We start from the raw sequence: 24,406 nt of genomic DNA, 5'->3' as shown, positions 1-24,406 counted from the left end.
CTTTCTTTTCAATTTATTGAATGATGATCATCAGAAGTAGATAAATTGTTAAGGCCCTAAACCAATAACTCGGCTATGAATAATAACGAAAAACATTGTATTCTTTCAAATACGTCAAGATCCGGTTAACCCAATGCATTCTACAGACAAGGATGGTTTTTCATATTCTGAACCTCAGCGGCGCTGAGCACTCGGCTGTAGATCTTGACCTCATCAATCAGGCCATAGAAGTATTCGTTAGATTTCCCTTGACCTGCTTGACCAATAGTGACCGGGTGTTACGGGTAAGAATGGGACCGGTGCAGCAGTTGGGGTTGTTTGCTGTCTGAAGGACACCATTAAGATAGTACTTCAAGGTTGATCCGTCATACGTCATAGTCACGTGATTCCACATGTTCTGCTGGGCCACAAGGTTACTGTAGTCCCACGTAGTGCCGGCAGCGGTAGTAATGACACCACCGCCCAGCATCTGACCACTGTTCTCCCTGCCCATCCTGATCTCCCAGCTTCCAGTGGTGTAGTAGCCATTATTGACGATGCCTTGGTAGTTGCCCCACTGGCCGGTTCGTTTGAACCACACACTCACACTGAATTCAGTGCCCCATGCGAAGTTGTTCAACGCCTGAACGTCAATCTTAGGCGGCTTGTCAAAGGTGTGCGTGCGTCTTACCTTTATATTCAACGGCGAACCCGCTCAACGTTCCATTGTCCATTTTTCTTTCCTACGGGTCAGTGCTCTTGCCATTCAAGACGCCACCGTTCCCTTTTGCAGCGAAAACGGAAGCGTGCGCTTTTATCTTTTCTTTTGACACCACCCGTTTGGCTCTCCGGTAAGTTGTTTCTGCATGAGCGCCCTCTATGTCCACGATATCGGCATTTCAGGCAAACTATTAAACGCCCGATCTCCAGTCACTGATCTGAATATTGTTGTGTCCTTGTATCGGTGTGCGTAGTCCAGTGGGGTATATATTTTCAAAAGTTACGCTTTCACATTTTTTGGGGAGAATTTTTCGTTTCGGGTTTCAGTATATGACAAATTTCAATTAGATTTAGATTTCATTTCTTTGATAGAACAATTAAGCTTTAGCCCTTTAGCACGAGCATGTTGTTTTATTTTGAAGAACATACCGTTAACATATTGAATTTCTGAAAGTGTTAATTCAGGCGAGGGTAAGATTTTTTTCATCACACTGAGCCCACACAGTCAGCATTGTCGGGTGAAAAATATGGAATTGTCCTTAACATCTTTGTAAACGAAATGCAAAAACCCACGCAAAAGATGCAATATAAATCATACCTTGGTCCAAAAATGATGGCATTTAAAGTAATACATTGAAACGCTACCGTGACAAAAAATAACAATAAATACATAAAATGCAACCGTTTTTTCTGGAAAAAAGGCTGAAAACTAAGGGCAGCGTTGAAATTCAAATTTGGCCTATGTTTAATTTAGCCCTCTTACTATATGTATGTTCACTAGCGTACCTACGGGGGGGCAGACTCCCCCCCCCTCCCCCTGACGAGTCACAACCCATGCAACGGACCTATCCCTGCCCCCCCCCCCCTGACGAGAAGTTGAAGACCTTTTTTTTGCTTGTCAATTTGTTTTAGCTGTGAAATGTCCTTTATATCCTGTTGAGGACTCTTTTTAGGCGATTTTGCCCCCCCCCCCCCATTGTGGAAAATCCGAGGTACGCCACTGCATTTGTTTAAACATTGGAATTCTAGAAACTTATATATTCGCACATAATACAGATGCCGTGCAAAACAAACGAATAAAATATCATTAATTTGAACTTTAAAAAAATAAATTGGATGCTCAAGCTGTCATATCGGTAATTGTAGCTTAAATGCACAATTCTTGAATTTCATTACCCGAAATTCAGAACAAAAAGTACTTTCGTTACTTTTTAAGACCATTACAAAAATCTTTACCTTCGAACGAAATCAAAAGCACTTAAAAATAAATATTGAAATTATCAAAGTTGAGGTAGTCTTGACCATGAATAGAGTTGAGTGTTTATAAAGGAATTATAGCGTCTTTTATTAATCCCATTCTAAACTTTGAATGACCGATGAAAAATATCGCGTGAATTAAAATGAAACTTAACACATTGAAGTGACTCCGACATGACAATGGACAGGAAATCCTATACTATATCTTTTTACCTGGGATCCATCTTTATTCTCTTATATAAATTTCCCCTGGATCTAGAGTGCTCTGTGACCTAGTGTTCTTGATTACCATCCAGGAGCCACAGAACCGAAGGGGGTCTGGGGCTGAGGCCTCCACAAGTACCATAATTTTATGCATGGTGACCCCACCCCTTCAAACCAGTCCGCTCGGGGGGAGGGGACTTAATTATTTCTTTCAATTTTCCTGTTCTACATACAATATTCAATTTTGTCAACTTAATTCTGATGGTTCCTTTTTTTTTATCCAACTTCATTTCTTCCTTTGAATTTTTCTAAAACTTTTCTATACACAGTAAAAACGCTGTACAAAATATCGCTGTATAAGAGGTGCTGTATAATTTTTTGAACAGCACATGTTTAAGCTTTGATAAATATCGGTATAAAACACGGCGAATTGACCTGTTTAAGGTCCGTAGACAGAAGGCTTGAACAGGGGGTTGTACAAGATACCGGCACATGTAAAGCGCATGCGTACGCGTGCGCAGTGCTATGCTAGTGGTCGGAAGATGGCGTTGAGTATGTTCGACTCGGAGACTGCTGCAGTGCACTGGAAAAATCGTGTTTAATCTCCGTTTTAGAAAATGAAAGATTTGGGGGTGACAAACCTGCTTCAGGAGTGGGACCTTCCACATTTAGTTCCAATCTTTAGAGGTAAATTCATTGCTTGATTTCGAGTGAATGTTCATGAATAATCTCAAAAGTCAATGCATTGTTATTTTGTTGCAGTGCTTTTATTGTGTGTGCATGTACGTGTGTAACTCTATATGATGGTCGCCAAGTCAGAAATATAGGCCTATGATTTTATTGGAAAAACCTCGGCTCGGCCGGCAGTCATTTTGAGATTGAAAAAAAATGGTGCCCCAGTCTGCGCACCCATTCACTTTTGCACGTGATTTGGAGATTTTGATGAGAAAGGCTGCATTTTGAGGCTGTCATAAGAAATACCCAAATTTCATTATTTTTCCACCAGTGAGTCGGATTTTGCAATAAATATCTGTCTATGCATTAGATGTGTAAAGTTTGCATTGCGTATCTTAAAGATTCTACTAGAATTGCGCAGATACGCATGTGCGCAGACTATGGTACAAGGCTTGAGCGAAGTTCGTGCAGGATCCACTCCACTTAATTACAAGGGCCTACACCATGCTCAACTTACACGAACTTCGAGACCATGAACTCGATCTGATATTCTGAGTGACAAAAGGTGGGATTTTATGGGGGTGAAATAAGAAATTCATGCAACATCACGATCTTTACACAAAGTTTCACTTCTTTCCATGCTTCTATTAGTATTAGTCTCAAAATTGGTGATTTGAATTATAGCCTACATGAACTGTGATGATCATCCTCACACATAAATAATTCACTGCCGATGATCGCATGCGGATGCGATATGCGCGAGGTACCGGGTCCGGTACAAGCTCGGGCCGTCCTCAAGCACATAGCCTACGTGTAATGTAGGCCTGGCTAGATCTATTTCTAGTCAACTTTATTCAATTTTGTACGTCTACATATGTGTATGTTAAACCCCATTAAAATCTAGGTCTATACTATAGGTCCAAACCTAGATCTAAATCCTGGCCTAGCTTGGCCAATAGTCCCTTATTGGCCAGCCTAGCGAGGACAGGCTACATGCAAATAGCAACAGATCTAAATGTTACATTGTAATTGCAGATGTATGTACAGTTTGTGAATGATCAGAAACTAATTTTGAATCTGAGATACAGGAATTACATTTAGGTTGACTTCATGTAAATTCCCCACTGTGCACAGGGGAATTTTTTATTGAGAATTTCTACAATTTATCCACTTATTCCATCAGTTCTCTATAGAATAGTCAGATAACTTGTGTAATAATTAATGTTACTATTCTTGATCTTTGATTCATGTTTATCACAGTTAAATGTTGCAGAAGATGAGCACGAAGAAGACACCTACTGGATGCAATATTACTCATCACCTGACAACATTGTTGTTAATGTGACGAACCACGGTACCTAGATATGAGTTGACTAGAGGAAACCCGCGACCAAGCACAGCAGAAATTCTTGACAAATATCTACAGCTTTTGGGAATGGTAAAATAACTTGATTAGTGCAGTGGATTCGCATTATGAAAAAAAAAATTAAATTTAATTGTTCGAAGTTGAACGAAGCATTTTTGGTTATGAATTTCCAAAATTATTCTCTTTCTTGCTTGAGAATATAGTGCAAGATCTTAGGATCACTTACTCGATCTGCCTCAGTGTTAAAAATTCAGTTGCATCTTAGTTGTCATAATTCTATGATTAGTGGAAAAGTTGTTCTGAAATCCGATTGGAAAGATTAAGTTATGTCTTCTTTCCATGAATGTCAATCTCTGGCGGGGGGGGGGATATTAATTTCCCCACCTAACCCCCCCCCCTCATTTTGCAAATACTAAGTATTTTTCTCCAGTGGTTAATTACTCCAATAGTGATCAATATTTAAAAAAATGTGATAAATGGTTAGAAATAGAAAGGTCAATGTCAAAGCTCACTAGACTTTACTTGATTTGTGCAGTGTGTGCATGTGACCTAGGGTTTTTGTTACAAACATTGATAAGTTTTATTTTTTTTATTTAATGAGCAATATTTAGCATGACTTTAATTACAATGTACCGGTAATGTATGAAAACATGGTATTGCTGGTAATTGTATTATGTGTTATACAGCTTATATATAAATACTTATTTCATTTTCAGATTGATCAAGACTTTGATTTAACAATTGATGCAGCTCCTGGTGCCCTTTTCACAATGTGGCCAAATTTGTCCAGGCAGACTTTGGAATTTGCGGAGAAGATTAATCCAGGGTGTAGAAAGATCCTAGGGGCTGGAGTGGACCAGAAAATGACGCAGAGTAAGTTTTAGTCTTATAGTTATACTCAATTCAAACTTACAGTAGCAGTGCGAAGACTTTTACAAAGCTGCATCAATTAGCATTTAAACTGCAAAAGAGGATATTTCCTCTCCAGGTGTGTAAGAATAACAATGCTTACAAGTGAAATCAGTGTTCTTATGTACACCGAATCCTGTCCAACATAATTAGTATAGTTAATGGACCTCATCGAAACAAGCAAGTGATGTTCTACAGTAACATACACCAATTCAGAGTAATGATTTCTGAAGAGGAACTAACACAGACCCTTTTTTTTACTATCGTGTTGCACAAGCCATTAAAGAGAGATAATTGACTCTCAACATAATACCAGCTGAACACTGCGCACAGCATTATCAGCATTATTCACCATTATTGCATTATTGTGTAGGGGGGGGGGGGGCACTTGGTATATAATGCATAGTGGGTATGTGCAGCGGAGGGGACCCCCATTTTTACACTCAAATTTCCGTTCCAAGGCATAGCATTTTTAGCCTATTAAGAAAAAGAACAAAGAAAGCCACTCCAAGGCATAATATTTTCTTCTCGTGAAAAAGGAATCCGCTCCAAAGCTTCGCATATTTTCTGTTATGCCGTTCCGATCGATCTGCTACAATGAGTCGTAATTTTGAAAAAGCAGCCGCTGCAATGAACGCTGTCTGACCATTGCCTCTGTGCTAGCGCACCCGCCGCCCATGCTGCCGGTCTAGCTGCATGCACGTATGCCCGTTCCATAGGGATGCATGAAGGCACTCACATGCAGGCGACTCGTTCCAAGGACCCCCGATTTCACCAACATTTGTAGTTCTGAAGCCCGTTCCGAGGACCCTCCTTTTTACAATTAGCCCACTCCAAGGCCCCCGATTTTTGTTTCGCCCGCGGCACACCCCCACCAATTTTTGGGTCGAGTGCCCCCCCCCCCCCCCCCCGGATTGTGTAGCAGTAATGCATTGCAGGAATTTCAAATGGGAACACTGACAAAACTTGAATAACTTTGTACTCAAGGCTTTTAATCCAACTTGCAGAGAAGCATGGTTATATGCAAATTTATTTCAATTTTACCAAACATGAGGGTCACGTCATGGGTCAGGCTGATGATGAGCATGGGTCAAAGTTAAGCCTATTAGGGCAAGTTTTGTATTACAGCTCATAACGTTTGATCCATGTACAGTGTATGCCCATTTTTTTACCAAACTTGGATGGTAGATGTCCCCGGGGGAGTGGGGGGGGGTTGAAGGTCACCTCCAGGTCAAATGTTACAGCAGGGGTTGAAGAACTTTTGGAGCTCATTGTTAGGATTTTGGTTTGTTTGTTTAAATTTCTATCATCACTCATAAATTGTTACCAATCTAAGAGAGATGATGTTCTTCAGAGATTTGAAGGTCACCTCCAGTTCCAAGGTCACAGGCAGGGGTCAACAAGCCTTTTGAATATAAAATGATTTTGTTGTATATTAATGGGTGATACACATTTTGGCTGAAATCACCATGGTGAATCCCTTTATTACCTTCAATCCTTATAATATCTCAATTATATACTTGTACCCATTCCACTTGTAAGATTGAATCTCACTTGCAGGCAAACACATTTAGTTTGAAAATGCTGATATCTCCTCACCTTCATCTTTCTTTCCTATTTTCTTTGCTCCCATTCTTATTTTGTTTTCCCTTCTTTCACCGGTCACTTCTTTGCTCAAACCGTATTTTCATTTATACAGGTCAACAATGAAGAAAATTTGGCTTTCAGTACTTCCTGGGATTTTGATCGGCAGAACGAAAGGGGAATGAGGCAAATTAATGTGCCGTACTTCAAAGTCTTGAATCTTTCATCAATCTCCAATTAGTAAGTATTGATTATCATCTTACTTTTTCAAAGTTTTTATTTATTTATTTATATATTTATTTTTTGGCCAATTTAGGTTAAAGCTCTGATTTTCCTGAACAATATTAGAACGTTACTGTTGGCAATCTTTGAGAGCACTTAGGTTTGACTGTAGCGCATGCTCACTTGACCAAGGCAAGTGAAAATATCAAAGTGCTTAAGTTGCTTACCCAAAAAGGTAAAAAAAAAAAATTAATGTGGGCAAGTAAAATTTTGACCCCAACATTGAAATCTGTTCAGGGCAGCTATCTGACTGTATTTGTTCTATCTAATAATCCTGATACTAAATTAAGTATCTCAATTCTGTAACGCAAATCATAACAACGGAATAAGTTCACACAATGACTTAGTCAATACCTATTCTGCATGTATGTCATGGTTGTTGGATGTCTATGCAAAACTGCACATCTTGCGAAGACTTGAAATCTCCTTAAATGCAGTTCTCTAAACTCAGAAAAAAAACCTCCTATGGTTTTACCTCAATAATGTAATGAGATCAACGCTGATTCATGTTATTTATTTTGTGGGGGGGAGCAATAGAAGTCCTTCTTAAAGGGATGGTCCAGGTTGAAAATATTTATAGAGTAGAATTCACTGAGCAAACTGCCAAAAATTTCATCAAATTGGATAACAAAATTATTGAATTTTAAAATTTAGCAATATTTTGTGAAAATCGTTGTCATGAATATTCATTAAGTGGGCTAATGATGTCACATCTCCACTTATTCTTTTGTATTTTATTGTATGAAAATAGGTTTATTCAATTTTTTTCCTCCAAGAACTAGAAAAATTGGATTGACATTTCATTTAGTGCATTAGATATTGATTGCTGCAGCTTATTTCATTATAAAGGAGACATACATTGTATTAGTCACACAAGTATGAAATAATGAAAAAATATGGTTTTATGTAATAACATAAGAAAACGGAAAGTGGAGATGTGACATCATCAGCCCACCTAATGAATATTCATGACGACTGTTTTCACAAAATATTGCTAAACTTCAATAACTTTATTATTTGTCATCCGATTTTGATGAAATTTTCGGCATTTTGTTCAGTGAATTCTACTCTATGTATTTAAGACATGAATATTTTCAGCTTTTGACCATCCCTTTGAAGATATTGGCTAACAATACCACAATTAATAAATCTGAGCCGCATGATTTCCCATGCTGAAAATCGTAAGTTGACCAGATTCACTTGCCCATTTCATTATACATGATGGCCCCAAAAGAATAGAACAATTTAGATCTTTAATTTCAGTGATATAGCCAAAGTGTCATTGTATTGGATATTTCTTTTTTTTTGGTAGAATGATGCAATTGTCATGTTTTGTGAACCCTTGTCATTATGATTTTCGAAATATCATGTATTTCCCACTCCTGTATTACCAACCCTGCTGTTTAGTATGTAAGGTATAATACAGATTATCCAACTAGATGTCTGTGTGATTGGTCTTCTACCCCCTTCGATTCTTTGTTTTGCACTTTATTTAGGAAGGAGCATGAAGAAAAAGAAGATGAACAGGAATTGACAACGGCGCGTTCCATACCTGGGAGTGATTGCACAGTGGCACCCTTGGACCTAATTTTACCCTGACATCAAGTTGGTTTTAAGGAGAACCATGAGAGAAATTAATAAATTAAAGTTTGCCGAATATCAAAGAATAACAGAGTTATGAGGCTTCAAAATTTTAAATTTTTGTGACATGACATGCGAGCAGCTCCCAATATGTCAATCATGTAATATAAATTCCATAAATTGCCATTTTTTAATGGTTTTCATGATAATTAAATGGGTTTTTATCAGAAGCTTGTATGAAATAATGTTTCTGATAACATTGACTCCACAGGTAAAATCATTTTCCAATTTCCCTAGAAAAGGCACTTGTATAGAATTGATATCACATAAAATATGGGGAGCTGCTCGCATGTGAAGTCACAAATTTAAAACTTCATAACTCTTATTCTTGGTGGATTTTCACCAACTAACCCCGGGGGGGCCACTTACATTGGCGAGTGGATACCATGCGCGACCAAAAAAACACGTAAAAAGGATGTCTTTTTCACGATAGGGCACGTTACGTACGTAACGTGATAAGGGTGTCAAAAACACAAAAATAATGAAAAAAGTGTATCTATTTCGCTAGGAAAATTACGTGTTTAGGGTCGAATTTGCGGGGATGATAAAACAAAATTAAAATGTTTTATAAAGGATGTCCTTTTTGCCCCAAAACTTCGTGTTTAGAGTCCGATTTGCGCGAGGTGTAGTAGAAGTGGGGTCGTACTAAACCAAATAAGGTAAAGCCGACGACCGAAGGACCCGTAACAATAAAACATTCCTGTACTTGTTTCGGGGTTCATTTCAGGAAATATTTGCCAAGAGTATCGTTTTGTTTCCAATACTTGTTAAGGGTAGGGTTTCAAACGCCAATACTTGTTAAGGGGTCCATTTTCAGAATATGGAGATTACGTGTTTAGGGTGCTTTTCGAGACCCCATGGTCGCGCATGGTATCCACTCGTGAATGGAAGTGGCCCCCCCGGGCAACTAACATGCAATGTCAGGATGAACCATGCCTTTAAACCTTATATTGGCAGCCTTTCATTGACATTTACATACAGTATTTTAGGTTTTGTGAGCAAGTATATGAAAAAGGTGCTAATTAACACCTACTTCCCCTTCTTAACCCTAAACAGGCCGGGGGGGGGGTTAAAACAACCTTCCCCCAACATTTTCTGCGATCATTCCTCCGCGGGAGATTTGTTGACCCTGCCACTCTCAGAGTTTATACTAAGTCTCGCGCATCTTTTGAGACCAAATTTACTATGCCCAGGTACATTGTCCCGAAATTATGCAACATTTCGTAAGTTCATGTCTGACAAAAAATTGTTCCAAAACGTGATTTCGTCCACAAAGTCAATGCAAATTGAGTTTTCTCATCTTATTCATAAAGCTATGATTTTTACTTTAAACAGCAGAAGTCAATTGATTTTAGCATAATTATATGCTTCAAACAGCTGCTATAATATAAATCTGGTGAAAAAAAGGTTGAAAAACAAAGAAATTCCTAAAACAATAAAATACATAAGAAATTGATTTCCAAACTGAAGTTTTTTTCAATTGTGATTGTTGAGAATGCTACAAAGAATATTTTTACCAAAAATTAGCATTCTGGGAGCTTTATGATATGAAGTGAATTAGAGCAAAAAAATATGATTTACCCATAAATTAATTCATATAAAATAATATCATTATTTGGAAAATTTTACCATACAGCCTTGTAGATTACATCGCACACTACCAGCGTGCAAATTGCTCGCGTGATCGGCAGGGGGGGGCACTTCCATTCACGAGTGGATACCATGCGCGACCATGGGGTCTCGAAAAGCACCCTAAACACGTAATTTCCATATTCGGAACATGCACCCCTTAACAAGTATTGGCGTGTGAAACCCTACCCTTAACAACTATTGGAAACAAAACGATACTCTTGGCAAATATTCTCTGAAATGAACCCCTAAACAAGTAATGTTTTATTGTTACGGGTCCTTCGGTTGTCTGCTTTACCTTAGTTGGTTTGGTACGACCCCATCTTCTACTCTACGTGCAAATCAGACTCTAAACACGAAGTGTTAGGGCAAAAAGGACATCCTTTATGAAACATTTTTATTTTGTTTTATCGTCCCCGCAAATTTGACCCTAAACACGTGATTTTCCTAGCGAAATAGATACCCTTTTTTCATTATATTTGTGTTTTTTACACCATTATCACGTTACGTACGCAACGTGAAATGTCGTTAAAAAGACATCCTTTTTACCTGTTTTTTAGGTCGCGCATGGTATCCACTCGTCAATGTAAGTGGCTCCCGGGGCACCCCCCCCCCACAGAGCAGCCAAAAAAGCCTGGTCTAGTTGGGGTTAAGAGGAGTGCTCGTTTGTTATTCTATTGATCACATGTAAATATTTTTAAGGTCAAATGGCATTTTTTATGACGGTTGGCTAATTTAAAGAGTTGTTTGAATAATTTCACCTTTTGGTGCAGAAGAACAGTTCTTGTTATCTTTGTTGTAAGAACTTTAAGTCCAGTACACATCATCTTTCCAGATTTCATGCAAATACAAGAAAGAATCTTCTAAGGCATGTCTGAAACATTTAGATGACAATCTTTATTCCAACTTGTTGTGCCAGGATAAATTTGACTCATTTCGATACTTTCTCAATGCTAATTATGAATGTTCCATCGTTCAATTTATTTAAAGGTCAAGTCCACCTCAGAAAAATGTTGATTTGAATCAATAAAGAAAAATCAGACAAGCACAATGCTGAAAATTTCATCAAAATCAGATGTAAAATAGGAAAATTATGACACTTCAAAGTTTCGCTTATTTTCAACAAAATAGTTATATGAACGAGCCAGTAAAATCCAAATGAGAGAGTCGATGATGTCACTCACTATTTCTTTTGTTTTTATTGTTTGAATTATACAATATGTCAATTTTTACGAATTTGGCAATTAGGACCTCCTTGCCTGAAGCACAAAATGTTAAAATAATGAAATTCCACATGTTCAGGGAGGAATGAAACTTCATTTCACATGACAATGATGAGAAAATGAAATATTTCATATAATAAAATACAAAAGAAATAGTGAGTGAGTGATGTCATCAACTCTCATTTGGATGCAACTAGCTCGTTCATATAACTATTTTGTTGAAACTTTAAAATGCCATAACTTTCTTATTTTACATCAGATTTTGTTGAAATTTTCAGTGTTATGCTTTTTGAATTTTTCTCTTTTTATTCAAATCAAGTTTTTGTTGGGGTGGACTTGTCCTTTAAATATTCAGCAACTGAACATTTGCTCAATGCATTAAAACCGAAGGATCTTTTGTACCATAATTGGATACCACCCTCTAATTTTTCATCCATTGCACACTTATTTCACTTTGGCCTGCAGTAATGCTGAGCTTGGTTCTGTAATAGGACATATATTTCATATTTGCTTTGCTCACATAGTATTCAGTGGCTACACCCTAAATAGACTGGGCTATTTCGACGCCTAAGAAGACGGGGAGGGGGGGGGGCTAATTCAGCCCCCCCCCCCTACGATCTCCGCCGTGGATGGCGCGATCAAGACGAAAATTGGCACACGTGTTACCCATGGCATTATCACAAAACTATAACATCAAATTCTGCAAAAAATTGCATGTCTCATTAATTATGATAATTTATGCGTAAAATCATAGATAATGCCCCTGAATTGCTAATTTTTGTTTCACATACTCTAGATAGGCATCTGATCAAATTTATTTAAAAAACATTTCAACATCACATTTATTTTCTTATGTGTTCTATTGTTTTCTAAATTTCTTTTGTTTTTCTTTGTTTATCTACTTTTTTTCAATGGAAATTGTCGGAGACTTTTGACCATAAAAAAAGATAAAATTAATAGGTTTTAAGCAGTAAAAGGAAAAATATTGATACATTTATGAATTTTGGCTAAAAACACTATTTGCATTGGATTTGTACACAAATTCACGTTTTTGATTAATTTTGGGTCTGCATGCACTTACGAAATGTTGCGTAATTTCGGAACGGCGTACCCGGGGGTCACAATTTTGGTCTCGAGAGTTGCGCCAGACTTGAAAGTAAAAAGTTAGTGAGCGACATGGTCAAAAAATTTTGAGGGGAGCTGAATCGGTCCCCCCCTCGACATTTTTTTTTGTAACAAAGCTGCCATGTAAAGTTTTTTGACCGCGTCGCTCACCGACTCTTTACATTCAAGCCTCGCGCAACTTTTGAGACCGAATTTCCGACCCCCGGATACGCGGTTCCAAAATAACGCATTTCGTAAGTGCTTGCAGACCCAAAATTTAACAAAAATTTGAATTTGTGTACAAATCCAATGCAAATAGAGTTTTTAGGCAAATGTATCATTATTTTTCCTTTTACTGATTGAAATTTATTAATTCCATCTTATTTATGGTCCCCGACAATTTCCATTGAAAAACAATAAAAAATTGAGAAATACATAAGAAATTTAGAAAACAATAAAATACATAAAAAAAATTAAATGTGATTTTGGATTTTTTTTGTACATTTGATCAGATTCATATAAAGTGTCTGTGTACCCCAAATCTATCAGCCCCCCCCCCCCCCCGTCTTAGGCATCAAAATAGGTTGAAATAGATGTAATATTTATGAGTCTTGTTATTTGCAATGTTTCATGAAATTGTAATGACATTTTTGTCTAAATTTATCATGCCAATATTCAATGTAATTTTCATTAATTTATGTATCAAATAGCTATTTGAAATATGAAAAAATGTGAATTCTTCATTGTTGCAAGTTAGTTATCAGAGTACTTCTTAGATATAATGCCTGGATTGAGATTTTCTGCATACTTAAGATCACTACAAGGATCCCCATCTTTTTAGGATAATGTTAATCTTTCGCATTTGTGAAAGCACACAGGTGTCTGATTTTCTTGTAAAAAAAGCGGGGGGGGGGGAAGAAAATAAATTACTGTTACTGAAACAAGTAATAAGAAAATTTCTGCTTTTTAAAAATATATATTGATAACAAGAGGGCAGCAAATACGTCAATGATAAGTTATGGACATTTCTTCATATTTTGTACACATTTCAAAATTTTCTACCTTTCCCTGTGCAGGATTGAATCTACTCGTCCGTGTTCCGATATAGTATGTCAGAGTCTTCCACAGTGTTACATAGTGTTTTTAAGTGATACCTTGTAAAAAAAAGTTTTGGGAGTATTGCCTCCTATGTATGTAATGTAAAACATGCATACTTTACTGTGCAGGTGTGAAATGCAAGAATAAATATCTTGAATGAAACTGAAAGCATAAAAGTTTCTCATTTGCCTTCTTCTTTGCCTCCTTCTTTTATACAACCATTTTTGAACAGTTTTTTTTTATACAACCATAGTTTATACAGTTGCACAAAATTTAATCAGTATTGCATAAAAATCTTTTTACAACCCGCTGTATAAAACCAAGTTTTAAACATAATTTGTATAAAAAATTTATACAACCTGCTGTTTAAATTTTGAACAACCGAGGGTTGTATAATTTTCAAACAACAGTTGTAAGGTTCATATAGTAAACAGCGGTTGTATAAAATTTTATACAGGTTGTATAATTTTGTTTTTTCTGTGTACCTATTTTTTTTAACCTTCACGTTTGACTTGAACAATACGTGTATATTGCCGTTGATTTCTTCTTCCTATCAAATATCTGAATTAATCTGCAATGTGTGTCTGTCAAATTATTGCAAATTAGATTCCCAGTGTCTAAGGTAAACATAATTTACCGACGTAATACGAAAGCCTCTTTGGCCTAGTTTCCCTTCCAACTTTGTACCTCACCTCTTAATTGTATAGCTGCATTCTGTATAGCTTGCATATTCAAATGTGCACCAAAAATAAATTAACGTACAGGAAATGGTAATACCTCGGTCATATTTGCTTTACGGCGGCCATACAGCGAGTCGAAAACAGCCGTTTTATTCATTTTATTCAAATTTCCTATATTTAGCTGGTACAAAAACTGTTAAAATGACTGTTTTCGACTTGCCTTAGAACAAATGTGACCGAGGTATTTAGCATACTAGATCAACAAGGATGGAGTGCATGCTGGTGCGGATCCTGCCGGAGTAACACAATACAATCCAATAAGCGCCGTATTTATTTTGAACAATAGTTGGGCTCTCAAAAGTATTGTGGTCTATTTTGTGACCTCTACTAAAAGAAGTAGTGGGTCTATACGGGGGTCTATATTCTGCACATGGAGGGTACAGTTATGTAGTGAATCGGGGGGGGGGGGATCCGGCCCGTGTGCCGGCCCCCCTTTGAGAGCCATTATCAATTTTGTTAATGTAAATATGCCATTTTACACAAGTGTGCCCCCTTTGAAACTCACAACATGTATTTTAATGAGAATCGTCCATACCCAAATGAGGACCTTCACTTTAGCCTGGTTATTAAAATGCACAGAGAGATGGTAGGCAATAAATATAACTCGAATGTTTACATTAAGAGTAGACCTATAAAGAGGGAAGTTACATGCTTAATTAAAAATGTGTTGATAAAATATCATTCGAACGTTATGTTATAATCTGCTTCGCCAAGCAGGTTTTATGTAATATTGCTCTTTATAAAGGCAAGCATTAAACTACATTAAATGTCGAAATGTTGAGAAATATAATGGAAACCATATCAAAATGCACATTACGAAAAGAAACAAAATCAAGGTTCTAGTATGGGGACAAAACGAGAACAAGAAAACTACCCATTTGATGCTCATTTTAATTCCCCGAAAGCCGGACGTTGAAAATGACATGGGCCAGTGCATTGCAAGCTGTATTTAACGGCTTACCCCATTGTCAAGGTAGATTTAAATTACCCCATTCTTGATTGCGGAGATTACCCTATATTCTTGAACATAGAGGTGGTCTGACTGGTGGCGGATTTCAATAGAAAGATGACCTCTTGATTGGTAGGGGTATGTCAAGGGGAGATTATCACTTTGTCAGCGCTGGTGACTGTCTTGTTACTTTGATGTTCCCCGATGTGCCTTCTATTCGAAAACCGTGTTTGCAACTAATCCCAATTATGAGACTATTTGGCATCAAAATGAAAGCCTAACTGCACCTTTTTCATAGACTTCGTTTGAAAATAAAATACTTACGTTTAAGGTAAAATTGGAATATAAGAAGGCGCTTTATAATATGTAAACCAAATATTGTCACTTTTAAGCTTTATTCTTTTAAATCAAATGTAAAATAATCTCACAAGCCTAATCTAAATAGTGCGAGCGCGAAGCGCGCGCTATTTTTTTAATTTTTATTTCATGTATTTTGTCCTAAAATAGCATTCTGGCAATGCTTCTGATCCTAAACGAGATGAATGAATTTAGTACGCATTGATCGTTCTGATAAAAAAGGAATCTGTTAACGGCTGCTCGTAATTATCCGTAAATTAAAACGTTACATATTTCAACAATTAGATAATGCGAGCGCGAAGCGTGAGCTGAAAATATTTACTTTTCTACCTGAAGAATGGAAGTTCTAAGCAATTTTTGTAATCATGAAAAAGGTACATACATAACTAAGTAATCGATGCGAGCGCGAAGCGCAAGCGGAAAATTTGAGATTTGTAGGAGAATTGTGAGTGGATATGGATCACATTTAAAAAGGAACATATATGATTCATTATTATTACTTTGAGTTTTGACATAGGGCCGGAAAATTCTAAGAACAATATTCCATCATATGGAAATTATGACTGTCTTCCTATTTCTCTTCTTATCAAATCGCGAGATGAAACTTTTTGATATTCCATTCTGAAAAAGGGACAATTTATCATTAAATTAATTTATTAATCTAATAAGCCTAATCAGAGCGCGAAATCTGTCAATATTATATATTTAAAGCACTTCTATAATTATGAATAAGATGCATGAGTTGATATATTTTCAAAAATCAATGTGCGCGCAAATCGCCAGCCGAAAATTGTTGATAAACTGTCATAAAATGGAGATTTTAATTAGTTTGTAATATAATTAATATTGAAAATTTCCTAACTCACCAATCAAAATGCGAGCGTGCAGCGCTAGCTAATGTTTTCACAATCTGACATGAATAGGGATATTTTGATAACTAAAATGGAATACAGGAAAATAATAGGTACCTGACAAATCAAATTTTGTGAGCGCGCAGCGGGAGCAGAAAATGTTAATATTCAGACAATAATTTTTTTTTCAGAACACTTTTTAAAAATGAAAGTTCGATTTCCGACTTAAAATATGTTATGTATATTGACTTTAAAATCTGATATTTTAAGTTCCATATGTGTAAATCACCTTAAAGGCAATGCGAGCGCGAAGCATGAGCGAAAATTTTATATAATGACATGAAAGATATTTTTAATTGTTTTTCCCTCATCTTATTTATTCAATCGTTTTCCTCCTATGTTTTTTCTCCTTTCTTTTTTTTTTTCTTTCTTTCCCCGTTTTTTTTTGCTCCGCCAATAGAGGGAGCAGGGAGGGGCGGGCCCCTTGCCCCCCACTAAATCCAACTCAGGAACAATCTAACAGAAAGTACTAAACAAGCAGATTCAAGAGAGAAATTCAAATTCATGTTAAAACTTTTTTTTTTTTTTTTTTTTGGGGGGGGGGGAAATAGCCTTTCCCGCCGCATGTGAAGCCTCCTATCGTTTACAGCCTACTGTGAACTGTGCAACTACTTTAATTTTTGTTGAAATTCATTCTCTCTTTCTATTTGTTCCATAGCGTTTAGATACATGTTTTGTGCTTCACTTGTAAGTGGTATACAAATAATGTAAATTCCTATTGGCGTGCGCTTCCCGATCTCCGAAATCAATATTAATGAAAGAGCACAATATTATTCTTGCTCTAATGGGGGGGGGGGGGGTGTCAGTGTTCTATCAAGCAAAAGACGTAGGCCTATATGTGCGTAAGTTCATATCATTGGTGTAATGATAAAGAACCTGATGAATTATGTTTTTGTATATCAACGTTATCATAAAGTTAATACAAATGACAATCAATATGATTCAGACGTACACCGCTTTAACTGATATAACATGCATCCAGAAATCGAAATGTCCGATGAATTCAAAACGTACGTAGCAGGAATGCCATGCAGTTCGGATGTTACAGCACTCTAAAATTAGAATAATCTCGTATTACAAATGTCAATTTTGCTAAAAATGCACATAAACTCATAACTTGATAGACTCTGGGGGATGATATCGTTGATATAAAAATCGCATCGACCTCGATATGCAATCAATTTTTATACTGCATCGGACTTGACATCCCGCAAAATCTTTTCCATAATTAGATTGCTATCCATTCTCTTTCTTTTTAATCTAAATATAATCTATGTCTTTCAGGATCATGATATGAAAACCCTTTTATAACAAACATGATAAAGGAAAAACGCGTCTCAAGTTATACATGGTTCATTGCCGCAAATATACCAATCATCTTCGCTTGTTAATGTTTACATTATCACTGATATTATTATTCATGTTATTCGTATTATCATGTCCATTAATATCACTTCAAAGTTCTAATTATCACCATCATCATCACTGTTATCATCATCATTCATTCATTATCTATTTCCAATCGTTCTCCAGTATCAATTTTATAGTTTATATCATTAAAAAATATGAAAGATAATGGTAATGATTATGGTGATGTTGGTAATCATGAACATTAGATCCGTTATGTGAGATAATTTATGCGATTTTACACGCTAATCGCTCCTCGATGATGGTGAAAGAAATCTTTTAAATAGCACAACAGAAGTCGGGATGGTAGTTACTGCATACACGTACTTTAATACACTACATTATTACAAAAGATTCCCCATCGGGCGGGCCAACGGTCTTTTGAAGTAGGTTGTCTATTGAAATTACGACAATAATCACGACAGCGGATATGGGGAATTAAAGAATGTGAGCGTCTAGCTCTCCCATTGTTTTCTGTGGCGAACCCGCTGAGCATGCTATTGTCAATGATTCTCTACTATACGGGTGAGTGATCTTGCTCTTTCATGATCATAGGCCTGGGCAATGACTAAGAACAGTTCGATGAGTATCAATGCCAAGCAATCCTGAAAGGTCAATAATGTTCAATTCTCTTGATGGAGAAGCTTATATCATGGCCCTATTTGCTTTGGCTTTTAGGCCAGTAAGTGTACTAACTAATATTAGTTATAAATAAATAATCACGTTCCATCTATTTTAGAGTAATGATCTAATGCTAATATTCTACATATCTCCCTGCAGCTTACGGCCCCATATCTTCACCCGTGAAGTACAGAATTTTGAAGCTTAAATTATTGAACATGATGGCATCCTAGTATTGTAATGATGTAATCACTGCAATATAGATAAAAAAAACATTAATTTAATTCTACTCACATTGATTTTACTTTAGAACAAACTCACCCCCCCCCCCTCTTCTATTTCTTCTGTTTCTCCGTTGTTATTCTTCTTTTCCACCTTATTATTCTTCTTGTTCGCATCCTCCGCCCCCTTCATCTACTCTTCTTACTCCTCCTTTTCTTTATCTTTTTTTTCTTCTTCATATCCTTAATCGTCTTTCATTATTCTTTTTTCTCCACCTCATTCTTTTCTGCTGCTTCTTTCTTTTCCCTCCTCCTCCTTTTCTAAGTCTCCTCTCTTATTGTTCTACTGCCCACCTGCTCTTCTAATACGTCTCCTACTGCTTTTCCTTCGTTCTTCTTTTTCTTCTTGCATCTCCTTTTTTTCTCTATCTTTGTGTTTCCTCTCCGTATCCTTCCTCACCACTCATTTCTATTCTCATCCCTTTTTACTGCTCCCCCATTCTACATGTACGTCTGCTTCTCCTTGGTAATTCTCAGTCTTCCCCTCCTCCTCCCAACCTATCGATTCATGAAAATAAAATTAAAATTAAATAATAGATATGTTAACGAAGATAATACTTATAATAGTGAAATGAAGATGATTGCGATAGTAACAGCGGTGATGACGATATCGATAACTATGGGAGGTTATAGACCATGTACAGCACAAGATATAAGGAGCAATTTTAAATATGATTACATGACGATTTCGATACGAAATATCTATCATAGATCTAGATCTAGTACATTAATGTACACTTCAGGGGCGGATCCAGCTTTCGCCAATAAGGGGGCCGAAAAATATTTTCAGCAACATTTTTCTCGATTGGCCGCCATAATTCTATTTTTTGTTTGTTTTTCAGGGGGTAGTCCTAACTGAAGACTGAAGTTTTAAGTAAATGTTAGTTTTTATTGTTATAAACAAGATAAGGTATCTCATGTGGTCATAATATATAATGCGAGCGCGAAGCGCGTGCAAAAAATTCTTTGATATTTTATGTCCTTAGAACTGAAGATTCTGAGCAGTTTTTATAATCATGAACAAAGATAAGTATCCAACTAAACAATGCGAGCGCGAAGCGCGAGCCGAAACGTGAAAATTAAGGGACTCAATTAGGACTGTTTTTACTGATTAGTGAAGAGGATACAAGTATCACCAATTAAATAATGAGAGTGATATTCCGACCTGAAAACTGGACGGTCTAAGCGCGTTTTTATTCAAAATTAAAGAACAAGCTTGTTTGCATGTCTCAAACAATTAAATGCAAGCGCGAAGCACGAGCTTAATTTTTTGATATACTGACATGATACAGGAGCATTTTGACAAATTTTGGAAAGAATTTCCAAAGAGGATAGGTATCTCACAAATAAAACAATGCGAGCGCGCAGCGCGAGCTGAAAATTTTGATATAACAATTTGTGTAAATCAAACAAAAAAGAAAGTTTGATGCGTGAGCTGAAATATTGTGTGCAAATTGATTTCAGAACTGGATATATTAAGTCCCATTTAATCCTCTTGAATGGGATTCATTACACAGGCAATGCGAGCGCGATGCGCAAGCGAAATTTTTTTTATACAAAGTCTGTTTTCCAATTCTTCCCCTCATCTTTTTCTTGTTTCCTTTCGGGGTCGGGCCGGCCGTTACGAGGCTGTAAATTACACATCATGGGTATAATAGCTCTTTCTTACTTTTCTTCCTGCTTTTCGTAGTTTCTATCAAGAAACACTTTTTTCTGCAGGTTGTCAAAAAATAGGGGGGCCGCAGGGCCGGGGCCGGCTCGGCCCCCTCCTGGATCCGCGCCTGCACTTATCTTTGTAGAATAATGAAATCGCCGCTCAATATCGATAATTCTGATGATCGCTAAAACATAAAAGCATACGTGGTACAGTGTGTTATAATATTGCCTCAAAAATACCTGACATTTGATGGAATTCTGTGCTTATATCGCTCATTTCTCAGCACTTTTACGATTTTCTTTCACAGGGCTATTTGGCAAATATTTTTCATTTATACAAACAAACACTTCGTTGGTAAAATTCATTGGATTCTGATCGAACTAATTTTCTGATCGTTACCACAATTGGTATTTATCTTTAATTCCGAACATTACGTTTAATACGTTAAACCAATTAAATGAAGTTATACTTTAGTCTGTTATATGTTTTTATGTTGTACACTCATGCCCCGAGAGGGGATCGATAGTGTGAATAAAATGTAAATCTAAATCAGGGGTGGATCCAGCCTCCGCCAATAGGGGAGGGTGATTTCTTTTTTCACCCATATTTTCCCCGATCGGCCGCCCAAGGTTGATATTTGTTTATTTCTTTGAATTGGTTGTCCCAGTAGCGTAATGATTATTAAAGTTATTTTCTAAGTCTTCGCCTCATCTTATTCACTCGCCTTCCTCCTCTTATGTTTCCCCCTTCTTTTTCTCCTCTCTTTTTCTTTCTTTCCCTTTTTTTTACTCCGCCAATAGGGGGGGGGGGCGGGCCCTATGTAAATGTAAATCCAACCAAGAATTGTGTCTATACAACGTAATGTCTAAAATTCGGGGGCGGATCCATGACAGGGGGAAAAAATAGGTTCGCTTTCAAGGGGGGGGGGCACTCTTCTCTTTTGGCTGCATTTTGCATTACAAATTTTAATTGTGCCTCTCATAATGGGGGGGGGGGGTAGAAAGGTACCGGAAATTTGAGGATGCTGATTCATTCATGGCATACAATATTCAAATAGACGACCACAATTTCGTAAATATCCAGTCCACGCGCATGCGTACTCTCATTCCGAAGACGCAATTCATGAATTTAGGGAAAAATGTTTTTAACCCCCCCCCCCCCCCACCTGATCACGAATTCTGCGAGAACACAACTCTGCTTTCTCATTAATATTGATTTCGATGCAGAGGCAGAAATCGGGATGCGCACGCATTTGGTCAAACAAAAAAAAAAGATTAATATTAATCGATGACAGTCGTTTTTAACACAATCGGACATTGACGTCGAGGGACATGGAATCGCTTATCTGGAGAACCCCTCTCAAATTTCCGAGTTTTTTCCCACTCTTTCAACTGTATTTCCTCCATTTTTTTCACCCTTCCTCTTTTTCCATCCCAATATTATTTTCTTATTTCTCTCTATTTCCCCTTCCTTTTCTCTCCCTTTGACTTCTTAGTTTTCTTTTTCCTCTTTTCACAATCTCTTTTGGTCCCGCTTCTTTACAGCATGAAGATAAAGAAAATTAAGAGACAATATGTTATCCTGGGGAAATTGTTGCCCGTCAAAAATTTTAAGAAACTATTTAAAGCAGTTTCTAATAAATCTTTGTAAATCTTTGATCTATCTATGCCTAATAGTGTCAAGCTGTTCCGGTCATATTTATTTTATCATTCTATTTCCTTCTGTTTTTTTTTTTGGAGGGGGGGGGGGCTCTCGACACTTGTTTGAGATGCGAGTAATAATTAATATTCTAAGTCGACGTGAATTCTACGAATGGCTTGGGCCTAAGAAACGAAAATATGTGGAATCTTATTTCCCCACCTAAGACATCATGAATTGACGCTCTTCCAATTGCAAAAAAGAGGTTTTCATGGTTATTGCAGCAAATTCGTAAGATCAGTAACGATTTATGACATGCGCGTGATTTTTGATTAAGCTACCGTGGCTTTTGAATGCACCCGAACTTCCATCATAGATGCGAACCACAGTTCAGAACAGTGACGCGAACTCTCGATCCGACAGTCAATATGAACATGATGAAGGCACACATTTGTTTTGGTCGTAGAGCTATTTAGAATAGATTCTTCGGCCTTTCGATAGAAATTAAGACTTGCAGGAAAGACGAACAAAAGAACGGTGGCATCAAAGGGCCTTTGATGGCGGCCGTTCCTTTGAAGAGAAGGGAACGTTGGGTGGGAAAGCCGAAGCGAAAACCCGGATGCGGGAAGAACGATGAAGAACGGTGCATGGACTTTTGACAAGCTGCCTTAGAAACACCGTCAAAGGACGCGGCTTGACCGCATTTTCCAGTCGTGTATGTAACGGCACCAGTCGTAGCTCCGTTGCGGTTGTTACCAGAACTATCGTCAGCGTCTCCCTCAAACGGGTAGTAAGCTAGATTTGTATAAAAGATTTTAAAGTACCACATTATCACTCAAATAATCACAACAAATTCAAATGAAAATTTAACATTGTACGACACATGTCAGTTCTTAAGGTAGAATGTACCGAGCAGACGGTGATGAGCACCTGGATCTTAAAGATTGTTTCCCGGATATACAGGCTTTCCATATTTCATCAGATATACTAACATCCAAAAAGATTATTTTGACATACCTCGTTCAACCAAACATTTTAAAATGATAAAGCCAGCGGACTAGATATTACACATGTCAAATATAATACTAGACATTCCGCCCGAAATCGTCTACAAATACCATACCCTAAATCTGAATACAAAAAAGATCATTTTCATTCACTTCAAATTCTATTTTCAATAAACTACCATTGTCCGTACAAAACTCTAAGTCCTTAAATATCTTCAGAAAACTTTGTAAAACTTTCATTTACATGCTCTAACTTTACAACCTGGCCTAATGTGGGAGGGAGGGGTTGGTTGGATATACCACGTGCAGCCACACTTAATTGTGATTTTTGTCTATATTTGTGTTTTTGTTTGTTTTCAATTTTCATTTTAATTACGATTTGTGTATATGTTATCTATTTTCATTATATTCATCTTTTGTTATTTATCCATTTACTATGTATTTGTTCCGCTTTTCATTTATCATGTTTATGTTTCTTTTATTTCGTGGAAGGCTCCATTGTAAAGCATTTTTTTTTAACTGAACGGACTACCCTCCACTGTTCTTTTCATCGATTTTTGTTAAATAAAACATGAATAAATGATAAATAACTTACCTATCAAACAATCATGAGGACAAGATGTGCACGCCCTCACTGTCGATGCAACATACATGATCGTCACTGAGACTATCAGACATGTTAGATGACTTCTTGCCAGATAACTATTGTGATAAAAAATGAAAATAAAGGTAGTAAGGGTGTCATATGGTTATACGGTCATAAGAAATACATAATATTATTCAGAATTTACATACTCCAATCTGAAAAGCGGACATTTTGCGCACGATTTCAAATAAATGACGAGCCTTCAATATTTTCCTTTTGTCAAAGCACTACTAAACCTACCCTAAAAACTTATTTAGTGAAGATGCTTAATACGTTTATACGTGCTGAATAAATACAAAATTGATTCATCAGTTGTTGTTTTTTTTCTTTTTGAAATGTAAACGACTCTTTAAACTTCTGTCGAAAGTTAAATGTAAACATTTAAACAAAGATTTCTTACCCCATATTGTAGAATAGATGAGCACTTATTGTTTTTCAACGAGATGGTTTTACGGCAGGTGTTGACTTGAGAATGATTAAGGTGATACTGAATAGAAAACAAAACTGATCCACTGTTTTAT

The 24,406-nt window shown here is 36.9% G+C and overlaps 1 long non-coding RNA gene and 1 pseudogene across 1 annotated transcript; one reads left to right on the top strand and one right to left on the bottom strand.

The window, feature by feature from the left end:
- LOC121413503 lies at positions 1 to 24,404 on the bottom strand (annotated as a pseudogene).
- Positions 2,485 to 8,968, top strand: LOC121413504. The gene is made up of 5 exons (XR_005969747.1): positions 2,485 to 2,847; positions 4,096 to 4,273; positions 4,918 to 5,074; positions 6,810 to 6,934; positions 8,473 to 8,968. It is a non-coding gene; the product is annotated as an uncharacterized LOC121413504 (long non-coding RNA).
- Positions 24,405 to 24,406: the final 2 nt, after the last annotated feature.

This window comes from Lytechinus variegatus, chromosome 4 (assembly GCF_018143015.1).
Source record: "Lytechinus variegatus isolate NC3 chromosome 4, Lvar_3.0, whole genome shotgun sequence".
NCBI classification, from domain to species: Eukaryota; Metazoa; Echinodermata; class Echinoidea; order Temnopleuroida; family Toxopneustidae; genus Lytechinus; species Lytechinus variegatus.
This window is presented reverse-complemented; position numbering and strand designations above follow the sequence as displayed.